At 43.0% G+C, this 16,610-nt stretch overlaps 1 protein-coding gene across 2 annotated transcripts in view; it reads right to left on the bottom strand.

Annotated features, from left to right (window-relative positions):
• LOC129858511 (protocadherin-11 X-linked-like) overlaps positions 1–1,812 on the bottom strand; it is a 285,587-nt gene extending 283,775 nt beyond the window's left edge. The window contains exon 1 of one of the 2 annotated variants that reach the window (XM_055927801.1): positions 1,057–1,812. The gene's annotated coding sequence lies outside the window, so the exon portion shown is untranslated. The remainder of the gene's footprint in view (positions 1–1,056) is intronic. The other variant, XM_055927802.1, reaches the window with a different exon arrangement.
• Between the last annotated feature and the right edge of the window lie 14,798 nt (positions 1,813–16,610).

Genomic DNA, 16,610 nt, shown 5'->3' with positions numbered 1-16,610 from the left:
GTGCATGTCCTTTTCGAGCATGGAGCGTGTGGGTACTGTGTTTACTGTACAGCATATGTGTTCCTCAAGAGCACTAATCAGTCCGTATATATCAAATAATGGACCTACTGACAATGCTTTTGTAAAAGGGGATAATGCCCCTGAAGTTGACAGGGTAAACGCTGCATTCCAGTCGCTGTGTGCATTATCCATAATGCAATCTGACCAGGGAGGTCCGCTTTAATTATGATACTCATTAACCGTCATTAGGGTTAGCAGTGTGGTTAAGATTAGGTGGAAAAATCAGATTTTTGTATGACTTTGTGGCTGTGCCAGCTAGTGACCGCTCTGCTAACCCGCTCATTAAACGTGCAGTCAAAAACTCACCTTCCGAAAAGTATGCAGTAGCCTAGTTTACATAGCCTACTTACACAGGAATTTGAAAAAAGTATACCAATGTTGAGCACGCACAGATTGAATAACTCATGACCGACAATAATTGTTATGCGACAGCAATGGTTGAATAGTCTATTCAATAATACCCTATAGGCTGTTTGAAGAAAATACAGTATAAATGTTTTGAAACGTGTCGTGATCATAACAATAAAGACCTTTACTATAACGAGATGAATGTTTTTTTTTTGTTGCACGATAGATTTTGTGACTGTCCAAATCCGATGCGTAAAAACAATGACTCAATCGGTGTCTCGTTTTAAAGCTGAATGTGATTATTGTGATTTTATCTATAAGTTGTTTGATAACATTTTATGGTGCCATGCATGCAACCCTGTTATTGAGCGACGCGAATCAACTGCGATGTGGCATCCGGTCCGTAGCCATATAGGCTACAGTTTGCGTAAATTGATGGTCAATTTGGATTCCTATATTTGACCATCATCATAAAATTATTTTCCTTTAAATAGGTTGAATAATTTCCTTTTAAATGTACCTATTATTTCCATATGACATGATACCGTGAAAACTTGTAGGATTGTATTCAGAATTAAATAAGCTAATATTAGAAATGAATTATGTTACCTGTCTTTACTTGACACTAGTGATGATAGTAATGTTTACCTTCTATCCCTTGAAAGAGAATATGGAAAATCAATCGCAATTCCCGTCACGTAGCGACATCAGTGCTTTAGAAGAAGAAGTGCCATAGAATTACACTGAAGTGGAAAAGTGGAGAAAAAAAGATCCTCTTCGGTAGCGTGAATCAAACAAAACACACATCAATAGGGTTATCCACTACAGCAAATGATCCATGTCCTAAAAAAGTCTATGGTCCGCATGCGGGAGGCAAAAGCATTGATTGCAGAATATTTTTGTAACTCAAAGAGCCTATGTAATTCCTCTTCAGATATCTTGGGTTAACTGTGGTTCAATCGCGGGCGGCAGGAGAGATGCTGATGGTCCAAGTCGCTTGATTTACATGAAATAGCCCTAGCCTGCGTGTGTTTTAAAATGCTCTCTCTTGCAACAAATGGTGCAAATCGCTTGTATGGAAGACCGTTTCATTGAGCATGTGTAACAGCGTTTTAACAAGCGCATAAACTTCCATCCAAGAGCGCACAAAAATGAAACAGTTTGGTACGATTACTGAAAACTTCAGCTCTGTCGGCACTGTTTATTTTTTGTAAAGGTTATTATTCAGAAACAAAAAAATAACACGTAAATGGGCTGTAGCCTGGGTGGTGTTCTGTCCCCCAACGGAGTTTGATGAAAGTGTTCCTTAGTGCGGTATCACTTACAGCGGGGCTGAAATAGACGTTATGCTGTATCTGTGTGCTAAGCTGTGCCTAGTTGTCTCAGTAGTATTGCATGAACCCGGTCCCTTAGTACTGCCCACCTCTCTGCCTCCGACTGACATCACTGTGAGAGGAGGAGCCTACAATACATATTACAGATCCCATCCTCTCCAATCCTCTTAAAGCTCCACTGCAAAGAGGAGCTCCCTGCATTGACTTTTAGCTGGATGTCGAGTCTAGTGTTGACCACTACAAACACCACAAGATGCATCGGCTCTGCTGTAGCCTGGCTCCAATAACTGCCTGAGAACGAGGGGGCACTGCACTAGCCTAGCCTGGCTCCAATAACTGCCTGAGAACGAGGGGGCACTGCACTAACCTAGCCTGGCTCCAATAACTGCCTGAGAACGAGGGGGCACTGCACTAACCTACCCTGGCTCCAATAACTGCCTGAGAACGAGGGGGCACTGCACTAACCTAGCCTGGCTCCAATAACTGCCTGAGAACGAGGGGGCACTGCACTAGCCTAGCCTGGCTCCAATAACTGCCTGAGAACGAGGGGGCACTGCACTAACCTAGCCTGGCTCCAATAACCTCCTGAGAACGAGGGGGCACTGCACTAACCTAGCCTGGCTCCAATAACTGCCTGAGAATGAGGGGGCACTGCACTAACCTAGCCTGGCTCCAATAACTGCCTGAGAACGAGGAGGCACTGCACTAACCTAGCCTGGCTCCAATAACTGCCTGATAACGAGGGGGCACTGCACTAACCTAGCCTAGCTCCAATAACTGCCTGAGAATGAGGGGGCACTGCACTAACCTAGCCTGGCTCCAATAACTGCCTGAGAATGAGGGGGCACTGCACTAACCTAGCCTGGCTCAAATAACTGCCTGAGAATGAGGGGGCACTGCACTAACCTAGCCTGGCTCCCCCACATTGACTCTGTACCGGTACCCCCTCTACATAGCCCAGCTGTTGTTATTTACTGCAGCTCTTTAATTATTTTTATGTTTTAATTCTTACTTATTTATTTCTTACCTAAAACTTATTTTTCTTTTAAACTGCATTGTTAGTTAAGGGTTTGTAAGTCAGCATTTCACTGTAAGGTCTACGCCTGTTCTATTCGGTGCGTGTGACAAATACAATTTAATTTGACTTTAGTGATTTGGTAACCGTCTGAGAACGAAGGGGCACTGCACTAGCCTAGCCTGGCTCCAATAACTGCCTGAGAACGAGTGGGCACTGCACTAGCCTAGCCTGGCTCCAATAACCACCTGAGAACGAGTGGGCACTGCACTAGCCTAGCCTGGCTCCAATAACTGCCTGAGAACGAGTGGGCACTGCACTAGCCTAGCCTGGCTCCATAAACAGCCTGAGAACGAGGGGGCACTGCACTAGCCTAGCCTGGTTCTAATAACTGCCTGAGAACAAGGGGGCGCTGCACTAGCCTAGCATGGCTCCAAAAACTGCCTGAGAACGAGGGGGCACTGCACTTGCCTAGCCTGGCTCCAATAACTGCCTGAGAACGAGTGGGCACTGCACTAGCCTAGCCTGGCTCCAATAACTGCCTGAGAACGAGTGGGCACTGCACTAGCCTAGCCTAGCTCCAATAACTGCCTGAGAACGAGTGGGCACTGCACTAACCTAGCCTGGCTCCAATAACTGCCTGAGAACGAGGGGGCACTGCACTAACCTAGCCTGGCTCCAATAACTGCCTGAGAACTAGGGGGCACTGCACTAGCCTAGCCTGGCTCCAATAACTGCCTGAGAACGAGTGGGCACTGCACTAGCCTAGCCTGGCTCAAATAATTGCCTGAGAACAAGGGGGCGATGCACTAGCCTAGCATGGCTCCAAAAACTGCCTGAGAACGACGGGGCACTGCACTAACCTAGCCTGGCTCCAATAACTGCCTGAGAACGAGTGGGCACTGCACTAGCCTAGCCTGGCTCCAATAACTGCCTGAGAACGAGTGGGCACTGCACTAGCCTAGCCTAGCTCCAATAACTGCCTGAGAACGAGTGGGCACTGCACTAACCTAGCCTGGCTCCAATAACTGCCTGAGAACGAGGGGGCACTGCACTAACCTAGCCTGGCTCCAATAACTGCCTGAGAACTAGGGGGCACTGCACTAGCCTAGCCTGGCTCCAATAACTGCCTGAGAACGAGTGGGCACTGCACTAGCCTAGCCTGGCTCAAATAATTGCCTGAGAATGAGGGGGCACTGCACTAACCTAGCCTAGCTCCAATAACTGCCTGAGAACGAGTGGGCACTGCACTAACCTAGCCTGGCTCCAATAACTGCCTGAGAACGAGTGGGCACTGCACTAGCCTAGCCTAGCTCCAATAACTGCCTGAGAACAAGTGGGCACTGCACTAGCCTAGCCTGGCTCCAATAACTGCCTGAGAACGAGGGGGCACTGCACTAGCCTAGCCTGCCTCCAATAACTGCCTGAGAACGAGTGGGCACTGCACTAGCCTAGCCTGCCTCCAATAACTGCCTGAGAACGAGTGGGCACTGCACTAGCCTAGCCTAGCTCCAATAACTGCCTGAGAACAAGTGGGCACTGCACTAGCCTAGCCTGGCTCCAATAACTGCCTGAGAACGAGGGGGCACTGCACTAGCCTAGCCTGCCTCCAATAACTGCCTGAGAACGAGTGGGCACTGCACTAGCCTAGCCTGCCTCCAATAACCACCTGAGAACGAGTGGGCACTGCACTAGCCTAGCCTGGCTCCAATTCCCTATGGGAAACACTAGGCATAAAGTTGCTCTTAAAGTTGCTCATACTCTATACCTCAGTTATAACAATGTAACAACATTATAGTAATATGCAGTTTCGTGGTAATGTCTCTGCTTTGCAAATGTGTTTTATATGCTATGAAACAGTAAGTACAGTCCCTAATCATCTTGGGTGATTACTCACCTTGGACTGGACGAAGAGATTTTCTTTAATGAGTCGGACGGGAAGGATATACTCAAACACCCGAACAGGCCCTCATCCCCGTCATTCGCTGGAGAAGGAAAAATAGATTTGTCAAAAAGAGATCAGGGGGTGCCTTGTGAGGATCATGCGATGAATGGCTAATCTGCCTTTTCCCTCCGTATTGCTAGCTAATGTTCAATCGCTGGAAAATAAATAGGACGAAATGAAAGCACGTATATCCTACCAACAAGATATTTTAAAAACGGTAATATCTTATGTTTCACAGAGTGTTGGCTGAACAACATACGTACTGAATAACATACAGCTGGCTGGATAGAACAGCAGCTTCTGGTAAGACACGGGGCGGGGGCCAATGCATATTTGTAAACAACAGCTGGTGCAAGATATCTAAGGAAGTCTCAAGGTTTTGTTCGCCTGAGGTAGAGTAGCTCACAATAAGCTGTAGACCACACTATTTACCTAGAGAGTGTTCATATGTATTTTTCGCAACTGTCTACATACCACCACAGACAGATGCTGGCACTAAAACCGCACAGCTAAATGTGCTGTATACGGCCATAAGCAAACAGGAAAACACTCATCCAGAGGTGACGCTCCTAGTGGTCGGGGACTTTAATGCAGGGAAACTTAAATCAGTTTTACCTCATTTCTACCAGCATGTTAAATGTGCAACCAGAGGAGAAAAAACTCCAGACCACCTTTACTCCAGACACAGAGATGTGTACAAAGTTCTCCATTGCCCTCCATTTGGCAAATCTGACCATTATTCCATCTGTCTGAATCCTGCTTACAAGCAAAAATTTACCTGTTTGGGCTGCAGGGGCAGTATTGAGTAGCCGGATAAAAGGTGCCCATTTCAAACGGCCACGTACTCAATTCTTGCTCGTACAATATGCATATTATTATTACTATTGGATAGAAAACACTCTCTAGTTTCTAAAACCGTTTGAATTATATCTGTGAGTAAAACAGAACTAATTTTGCAGCAAACTTCCTGACAGGAAGTGGAAAATCTGAAATCGATGCTCTGTTCTAGGGCCTGCCTATAAATGTCTTTGATATATATCAGTATACATGCACTTCATACGTCTTCCACTAGATGTCGACAGGCAGTGAGAGAAGAAATGGAGTGTGTAACTTGATCTGGGGTCGAACAAAAGCTCTTTGTATGACGTGTCACCAGTTTCCTGTTTTCTGGAGAGCGCGTGAAGGGACCTGGTTTTGCCTTCTGTACAGCTGTCGTTATAGACGACTAATATCTCCGGCTTGGATTTTATTTGATACATGTGACAATATCATCGAAAAGTATGTTTTTTCAATATAGTTTTATTCGATTATTTAAAAAAATTCGGGACGTTAGGCGTGTTGCGTTGTGTGCCTTTGTTCAGGAATGAGAGCTTTGCGCCACTTTGCTAGCTTTCCGTGCTAATTGACTGGAGAAGAGGACATTCTAAATCCAAACAACGATTGTTCCCGACAAAGGACCCCTTGTACAACATTCTGATGAAAGATCATCAAAAGTAGGACCCATTTTATGATGCTATTTCATATATCTGTCGAACATGTTGTGCTAGTTTTGCGCCCAGATTTTGGGCACTCTCTCGCTATAACTAAGCTGGATGTTGTAATGAAGTAATTTTTTAGAATTCTAACACGGCGATTGCATTAAGAACTAGTGTATCTATAATTTCCTATACAACATGTATTTTTTAGTAACGTTTATGTATAGCTATTTGGTCCGAATAGTTTGAGTGTCAAAAAAATATCCGCACATTCTGGGAAAAAGATGCTACGTTAGCACAATGTATAACCACTGATTACAGCTCTAAATATGCACATTTTCGAACAAAACATAAGTGTATGTATAACCTGATGTTATAGGACTGTCATCTGATGAAGCTTATCAAGGTTAGTCAAAAATTATATATAATTTGCTGGTTTATTCGCTATCGCTAACGTGCCTATTGCTATCGCTAACGTGCCTTGATGAATGAATGCGGTAGTGTGGTAGGCTATTGTAGTAAGCTAATATAATGCTATATTGTGTTTTTGCTGTAAAACACTTAAAAAATCGGAAATATTGGCTGGATTCACAAGATGTTTGTCTTTAATTTGCTGTACACCATCGATTTTTCAGAAATGTTTTATGATGAGTATTTAGCCTGTCTGGCTCTGGCGTTCCGCCAGCGGAACTCCTCCCACATTTCACTGAAAAGGCAGAGCGCGAAATTCAAAAGATATTTTTTAGAAATATTTAACTTTCACACATTAACAAGTCCAATACAGCAAATGAAAGATACACATCTTGTGAATCCAGTCAACATGTTCGATTTTTAAAATGTTTTACAGCGAAAACACCACATATATTTATGTTACCTCAACACCAAATACAAAAAAGGACAGACATTTTTCACAGCACAGGTAGCATGCACAAAGCCAACCTAACTAACCAAGAACCAACCAATCTAACCAACAAACAACTTCATCAGATGACAGTCTTATAACATGTTATTCAATAAATCTATGTTTTGTTCGAAAAATGTGCATATTTCAGGTATAAATCATAGTTTACATTGCAGCTACAATCAGAAATTGCACCGAAAGCAGACAGAATAATTACAGACACCAACGTCAAATACCTAAATACTCATCATAAAACATTTCTGAAAAATCGATGGTGTACAGCAAATTAAAGACAAACATCTTGTGAATCCAGCCAATATTTCCGATTTTTTAAGTGTTTTACAGCGAAAACACAATATAGCGTTATATTAGCATACCACAATAGCAAACATCACAACCGCATTGATTCAAGCCAAACATAGCGATTACGTATAAACCACCAAAAGATATGAATCTTCTCAGAATTCTTCAGATGACAGTCCTATAACATCATATTACACAATGCATATAGAGTTTGTTCGAAAATGTGCATATTTAGCGGCACAAATCATGGTTATACAATGAGAAAAGTAGCAAAGCTGCCCAGAAAATGGCAGGAGAAATCTTTCTAAACAGTAACTATTCCAAAACTTGACTAAAAAATACAGGTTGGACAGCAATTGAAAGACAAACTAGTTCTTAATGCAATCGCTGGGTTACATTTTTAAAATTAACGTTACTTCAAGCATACAGCGTGCGCTAAAGCGAGACCGCACCATAATTCATGGCGGAATTATTATCTGACATTTGTCAACATAAGTACGAATTAACAGCATAAAGACTGCTTACTATTAGCTGAGCTTCCATCAGAATCTTGGGCAAGGTGTCCTTTCTCCAGAACAATCGTCTTTGGGTTGAAAGATGTCCTCTTGTCCGGTCGAAATAGCCGCTAATGTTAGCCGCCAACTGGAGTGGTGTCCAACTCGTGAAAGCGCATGGCAAAGAAATCCCAGAAAATCGCAATAAACTGCTATAAACTGCTAAGTCGGTTTAAATTAACTACCTTATGATGTCTTTAACACCTATAACGAATAAAAATATGACCGGAGATATAGAACTACTAAAACGAAAGCGTTTGCAGGACGCCATTGTGATGTCTTCATGCGTCAAGCGCACCGTTGAAAAGGACGGTACTTCCGTTCCACGGTCTATATATAGGGCCCAGATTGCGCAATCCATTCCATTCAAATTCTCCCCGCTTACTGACATCTAGAGGAAGACGTATGCAGTGCATGTAGCCCCACAGCTTACATTGGGACTTATAAACTGACCCCAGAACAGGGACCTCGATTTCTGAAATCTCACTCCCTGACAGGAAAAGTGCTACAGAATGAGTTCTGTTTCACTCAGAGAAATAAATCAAATGGTTTTAGAAACTAGAGAGTGTTTTCCATCCAATAGTAATAATAATATGCATATTGTACGAGCAAAAATTGAGTACGAGGCAGTTTAATTTGAGAACGATATTTTACAAAGTTGAAATGGCGCCCCATTGGCTCAGGAAGCACCAGTGACTATGTCTATAAAAAAGTGGTCAGGTGAAGCAGATGCTAAACTACAGAAATGTTTTGCTAGCACAGACTGGAATATGTTCCGGGATTCTTCCGATGGCATTGAGGAGTACATCACGTCAGTCACTGGCTTCATCAGTAAGTGCATCGACAACGTCGTCCCCAAAGTGACTGGACGAAACCCAACCAGAAGCCATGGATTACAGGCAACATTTGCACTGAGCTGCCGCGTTCAAGGAGCGAGACTCTAACCTGGAAGCTTATAAGAAATCCTGCTATGCCCTTCGACGAACCATCAAACAGGCAAAGCTTCAACACAGGACTAAGATCGAATCGTACTACACCGGCTCCGACGCTCATTGGATGTGGCAGTGCTCGCAAACCATTAAAGACAACAAAGGGAAGCACAGCAGAGAGATGCCCAGCGACACGAGCCTACCAGACGAGCTAAACAACTTCTATGCTCGCTTCGAGGCAAGTAACACTGAAACATACATGAGAGCATCAGCCGTTCCAGACGACTGTGTGATCACGCTGTCCGCAGACGGTGTGAGTACCTGTTAACCTGTTGGGGATGGGGGCGCTGTTTAGACTATTTATGCTAATTGGGTAATTTTTGAAACGGCTTCCCACAAAATCCTTGATCGTACAATATGCATATTATTATTATTATTGTATAGAAAACAGTCTATAGTTTCTATAGGAGTTGAAATTTTGTCTCTAAGTGGAACAGAGCCCATTCTACAGCAATTTCCCTGACATGGATTCAGATTTCAGAAATGTTGGCCACTGTTCTGAAGTCAGTTAAAAAGGCACTGATATTGCTATGACTGTACGGACACTTCTTACGTCTTCCCCTGGATGCCTTTCCGTGATGACGATTCCAATGGGGTCGATTGCGCGTTCACAGGCCCTATAAATCAAAAAACCCTGTAGCTAGCAAGTCTTTTCTTGGTGCGTCACGCGCGTGGAGGACACCGACCCTCTCCTGTTCCAAGCGTTAGTTTAGCCTGTTATATTTCTCCGGTCATCTTTTCACTCGTTATAGGAGTTAAAAACATCATAAGGTAGTTAATTTAAAGCGTTTTATAGCAATTTATATCCGTTTAGTGCGATTTTGGGACATTTATTTCTTTAACGCTGTGAATAGGTGGGCACGCTTTCAGTTCATCCCGAACGCAGTTGGCATTTCCACATGGCAAGAGGACAGCTTTCCACCAAAAGACGATTCCTCCCAAGAAAGGATCCTTTGCCCAAGATACTGATGGAAGAACAGCTCAAGGTAGGACATTTTTATTATGATAAATCGTGTTTCTGTCGAAACATTTTAGTGGCTTAGGACGCCATGTTTTTTGACGTAGCTTCGCTTGGCGCAAACTGTATTGAAAAGTAAGGATAAATTAAAAAATGTAATACCGCAATTGTATTAAGAATTAAATTGTCTATCAATCCCTGTCCACCCTATATTTTTTAGTCACGTTTATGAGTATTTATGTATAAGAGTAGATCACTGTCTAAGTGGCGCAAGGACATTTTCTGACCAGCTTGTCTACATTTCACATTGTCTAACCATGATTTTGGTGGCTAAATATAAACATTTTCGATCAAACTGTATATGCATGTTGTAATGTGATGTTACAGGAGTGTCATCGGAAGAATTCTGAGAAGGTTAGTGAAAAAATTAAGGCTAGGGGGTGCTGTTGTCACTATTTATGGTAATCGTGTAATTTTTGAAACGGCTTCCTACAAAATTCTTGATCGTACAATATGCATATTATTATTATTATTGGATAGAAAACAGTCTATAGTTTCTATAGGAGTTGACATTTTGTCTCTAAGTGGAACAGAACTCATTCTACAGCAATTTCCCTGACATGGAGTCAGATTTCAGAAATTTTGGCCCCTGTTCTGGAGTCAGTTTTAAGGCCACTGTTATTCCTATGAGTATACGGACACTGCTTACGTCTTCCCCTGGATGCCTTTACGTGATGACGATTTGAATGGTGTCGACTGCGCAATCACAGGCACTATAAATGAAAAAAACCCTGTATGTAGGAACTCTTTTCTTGGTGCGTCATGCGCGCGGAGGATACCGACCCACTGTTTTTCCAAGCACTAGTGAAGCCAGTTATATTTCTCCGGTCATATTTCTACTCGTTATAGGAGTTAAAAACATCATAAGGTTTTATAGCAATTTATATCCGTTTAGTGCGATTTTGGGACATTTATTTCTGAGACACTGTGAATCTCTGGGCACGCTTCCAGTTCATGCCGAACGCAGTTGGCATTTCCACATGGCAAGAGGACAGCTTTCCACCAAAAGACGATTAGACCCAAGAAAGGATTATTTGACCAAGATTCTGATGGAAGAACAGCTCAAAGTAGGAACAATTTATTATGATAAATCGTGTTTCTGTCGAAAAATGTTAGTGGCTTAGGACGCCATTTTTTTTGACTTAGCTTCGCTTGGCGCAAACTGTATTGAAAAGTAAGGATAATTTAAAAAATGTAATTCCGCGATTGTATTAAGAATTAAATTGTCTATCAATCGCTGTCCACCCTATATTTTTTTGTCACGTTTATGAGTATTTATGTATACGACTAGATCACTGTCTAATATGGCGCACGAACATTTTCTGACCAGCTGGGCTACTTTTCTCATTGTCTAACCATGATTTTGGTGGCTAAATATGCACATTTTCGAACAAACTGTATATGTATGTTGTAATGTGATGTTACAGGAGTGTCATCTGAAGAATTCTGAGAAGGTTAGTGAAAAAATTAATATATTTTGGCGATGTTTACGTTATCGCTCTCTTTGGCTAGAATCAATGCTGGGGTAATGTTTGCACATGTGCTATGCTAATATAACGATTTATTGTGTTTTCGCTGTAAGACACTTAGAAAATCTGAAATATTGTGTGTATTCACAGGATCTGTGTCTTTCGATTAGTGTATGCTGTGTATTTTTACGAAATGTTTGATGATTAGTAGTTAGGTAAACACGTTGCTCATTGTAATTATTCTAGTCCATTTGTGATGGTGGGTGCAATTGTAAACTATGCCATCTACCTGAAATATGCACATTTTTCTAACAAAACCTATCCCATACCATAAATATGTTATCAGACTGTCATCTGATGAGTTTTTTTCTTGGTTAGGGGCTATCAATATCTTAGTTTAGCCGAATTGGTGATAGCTACTGTTGTTGGTGGACAAAGTAAAGATGGTGGATTATGCTAATGTGTTTTTAGCTAATAGATTTACATCTTTACATATTGTGTCTTCCCTGTAAAACATTTTAAAAATCGGACATGTTGGCTGGATTCACAAGATCTGTGTATTTCATTAGCTGTATTGGACTTTAATGTGTGAAAGTTAAATATTTAAAAAAAATATTTTTTTTGAATTTCGCGGCTCTGCCTTTTCAGTGGGGGTGGGGGGGGGGGGGGGGGTGTGCCGCTAGCGGAACGTGTGTCCTTGAAAGGTTAAAAAGGATAGTAATGGAACCCGCAAATGCTGATGCTCCAGATACTCATCTAGTCTAAAGAAGGCCAGTTTTATTGCTTCTTTAATCAGAACAACAGTTTTCAGCTGTGTTAACATAATTGCAAAGTATTCTTATCATGATCAATTAGCCTTTTAAAATGATAAACTTGGATTAGCTAACACAACGTGCCATTAGAACACAGGAGTGATGGTTACTGATAATGGGCCTCTATACGCCTATGAACAGTTGAAGTTTACATGCACTTCAGTTGGAGTCATTAAAAATTGTTTTTCAACCACTCCAAACATTTCTTATTAACAAACTATAGTTTTGGCAAGATGGCAAGGACATGTACTTTGTGCATGGCACAAGTAATTTTTACAACAATTGTTTACAGACAGATTATTTCACTTATAATTCACTGTATCACAATTCCAGTGAATCAGAAGTTTACATACACTAAGTTTACTGTGCCTTTAAACAGCTTGGAACATTCTAGAAAATTATGTCATTGCAATGGAAGCTTCTGATAGGCCAATTTACATCCTTTGAGTCAATTGGAGGTGTACCTGTGGATGTATGTCAAGGCCTACCTTCAAACTCAGTGCCTCTTTGCTTGACATCATGGGAAAATCACAAGAAATCAGCCAAGACCTCAGAAAAAAATTGTGGACCTCCACAAGTCTGGTTCATCCATGGGAGCAATTTCGCAATTTCCAAACGCCTGAAGGTACCATGTACATCTGTACAAACAACAGTACACAAGTATAAACACCATGGGACAATGCAGCCGTGATACCGCTCAGGAAGGAGACGCTTTCTGTCTCCTAGAGATGAAAGTACTTTGGTGAGAAAAGTGAAAAATCAATCCCAGAACAACAGCAAAGAACCTTGTGAAGATGCTGAAGGAAACAGGTACAAAAGTATTTATATCCACAGTAAAATTAGTCCTATATCGACATAACATGAAAGGCTGCTCAGCAAGGAAGAAGTCACTGCTCCAAAACCACCATAAAAAAGCCAGACTACGGTTTGCAACTTCACATGGGGACAAAGATCGTATTTTTTGGAGAAATGTCCTCTGGTCTGATGAAACAAAAATATAACTGTTTGGCCATAATGACCATCGTTATGTTTGGAGGAAAAAGGGGGAGGCTTGTAAGCCGAAGAACACCATCCCAACCGTGAAGCACGGGGTTGACATCATCATGTTGTGGGGGTTCTTTGCTGCAGGAGGGACTGGTGCACTTCACAAAATAGATGGCTTCATGAGGCAGGAAAATGATGTGGATATATTGAAGCAACATCTCAAGACATCAGTCAGGAAGTTAAAGCTTGGTCGCAAATGGGTCTTCCAAATGGACAATTACCCCAAGAATACTTACAAAGTTGTGGCAAAATGGCTTAAGGACAACAAAGTCAAGGTATTGGAGTGGCCAACACAAAGCCTGACCTCAATCCTATAGAACACAGGTGTCAAACTCATTCCACGGAGGGCCGAGTGTCTGCGGGTTTTCGCTCCTCCCTTGTACTTGATTGATGAATTAACATCACTAATTAGTTAGGAACTCCCCACACCTGGTTGTCTAGGGCTTTATTGAAAGGAAAAACCAAAAACCTGCAGACACTAGGCCCTCCGTGGAATGAGTTTGACACCCCTGCTATAGAACATTTGTGGGCAGAAGTGAAAAAGCGTGTGCGAGCAAGGAGGCCTACAAACCTGACTCAATTACACCAGCTTTGTCAGGAGGAATGGGCCAAAATTCACCCAACTTATTGTGGGAAGCTTGTGGAAGGCTACCCGAAACGTTTTGACCCAAGTTAAACAATTTAAAGGCTATGGTACTTAATACTAATTGAGTGTATGTAAACTTCTGACCCACTGTGAATGTGATGAAAGAAATAGAAGCTGAAATAAATCATTCTCTCTACTATTATTCTGACATTTCAGATTCTTAAAATAAAGTGAAGATTCTAACTTACCTAAGATAGGGAATTCTTCTAGGATTAAATGTCAGGAATTATGAAAAACTGAGTTTTTTGGCTAAGGTGTATGTAAACTTCGGACTTCAACTAGAGATATTCAATTAAAAATGAGCTCTTTCCAGCTACAATAGTAATTTACAATATTAACAATGTCTACACTGTATTTCCAATCAATTTGGTGTTATTATAATGGACAGAAAAATTCATTTTCTTTCAAAACAAGGACATTTCTAAGTGACCCCAAAATTTCGAACGGTAGTGTAGGTCCAAGAGGCTTCTAAACAGGTTCTACCCCCAAGCCATAAGACTCCTGAACAGCTAATCAAATGGCTACCCAGACTATTTGCATTGCCCCCCCCTCTTCTACGCTGTTGCTACTCTCTGTTATTATTCATGCATAGTCACTTTAATAAGTCTACCTACATGTACATACTCACTCATTTACCTCGACACTGGTGCCCCTGCACATTGATTCTGTACCGCCACGCCCTGTATATAGCCCCGCTATTGTTATTTACTGCTGCTCTTTAATTATTTGTTATTCTTATCTCTTACTTTTGGGGGGATATTTTCTTGAAACTGCATTGTTGGTTAAGGGTTTGTAAGTAAGCAATACCTGTTGTATTCAACCCATGTGACAAATACAATTTATTTTTAATTGTTTTATTAAAAAGTGGTGTAACGATTCTCGTTGGTGGAAGGAGAGGAGGACCAAAATGCAGCGTGGTAAGTGGTCGTCATATTTAATTAAAACTGAACACTACACAAAACAACAACGAGGAAAAAACGAAAATGAAACAGTTCTGCCAGGTGAACATACACTAAACAGAAAACAATCACCCAAAACACACAATGGAAAACAGGCTACCTAAGTATGGCTCCCAATCAGAGACAACGATAAACAGCTGCCTCTGATTGGGAACCACACCAGGCCAAACACATAGAAAATCAACAACCTAGAAAAAAGAACATAGACTTCCCACCCCAACTCACGCCCTGACCAACCTGACACAAAGACATAAAAAGAAACAAAGGTCAGAACGTGACAAGTGGGCCTTTCATATGTGACTGATTACAAATTGGGGAAGGAATACTGTATATCTCCATTTGGACAGTTAGGATGTCCATAATGACCTTATATGTATGGCTAATTGGGCATACTCCAGAATTCAGGTGTCAAAAAGGGGGTGTTAGTGAGCCTTCAAAAGGTCATCAGAGGTCAAAGTTCCCTCCACCATGTAACAATTGATCACCTCTGTCAGTTTAACTCTGCCTTCATGCAACAGATCACCTTGTTTTAAATATGTTTTCCCTCCGGCAAGGCTTCCTGAAAAACTGCCGGCCAGCCAGTCAGCCAGCCAGTCAGCCAGCCAGTCAGCCTTCCTAAATAACAGCCAGCCGGCCAGCCAGTCAGCCAGCCAGTCAGCCTTCCTAAATAACAGCCAGCCGGCCAGCCAGTCAGCCAGCCAGTCAGTCAGTCAGCCGGCCAGTCAGCCAGCCAGCCAGCCAGCCAGCCAGCCAGCCAGCCAGCCAGCAAGTCAGCCGGTAAGCCAGTCAGATAGTCAGCCAGCCAGCCAGTCAGTCAGCCAGCCATCCAGTCAGCAAGCTAGTCAGCCAGCCAGTCAGCCAGCTAGTCAGCCAGCCAGTCAGCCAATCAGCCAGCCATCAGGTCAGCAAGCTAGACAGCCAGCCAGTCAGCCAATCAGCCAGCCATCCAGTCAGCCAGCTAGTCAGCCAGCCAGTCAGCCAGTCAGCCAGCTTCCACCTGTGTCTCCTCCACCACCATCTACCCACCCACTTAGAATGCATCCGAAATGGTACCCTATTCCCTAGTGCACTACCTTTAAACAGAGCCATATGGGGAATGGGGTTCCATTTGGAACGCATAACATGTATCACCTTCCCACCCTCCATCTATCCCCCTCCTACCCTCCATCTATCCCCTCCCATCTTCCATCTATCCCCACTCCCACCATCCATCTATCCCCCTCCCACCTTCCATCTATCTCCCTCCTACCCTCCATCTATCCCCCTCCCTCCCACCTTCCATCTATCCCTCTTCCTCCCACCCTCCATCAAATCCCCCTCCCTCCCACCCTCCATCAAATCCCCCTCCCTCCCACCCTCCATCTATCCCCTCCCACCTTCCATCTACCCCCCCCCCTCCCACCATCCATCTATCCCCCTCCCACCTTCCATCTATCTCCCTCCTACCCTCCATCTATCCCCCTCCCTCGCACCCTCCATCTATCCAACCTCCCTCCAACCCTCCATCTTTCCACCCCCACCCTTCTGGAAGGTTCTCCCATCTCCACAGAGGAACTCTGGAGGTCTGTCAGAGTGACCATTGGGTTTTTGGTCACCTCCCTGACATAGACCCTTCTCCCCCGATTGCTCAGTTTGGCTGGGTGGCCAGCTCTAGAAAGAGTATTGGTGGTTCCAAATTTCTTCAATTTAAGAATGATGGAGGCCACTGTTTTCTTGGGGACCTTCAATGCTGGAGAAA

This window comes from Salvelinus fontinalis, chromosome 6 (genome assembly GCF_029448725.1).
Source record: "Salvelinus fontinalis isolate EN_2023a chromosome 6, ASM2944872v1, whole genome shotgun sequence".
NCBI lineage: Eukaryota > Metazoa > Chordata > Actinopteri > Salmoniformes > Salmonidae > Salvelinus > Salvelinus fontinalis.
This window is presented reverse-complemented; position numbering and strand designations above follow the sequence as displayed.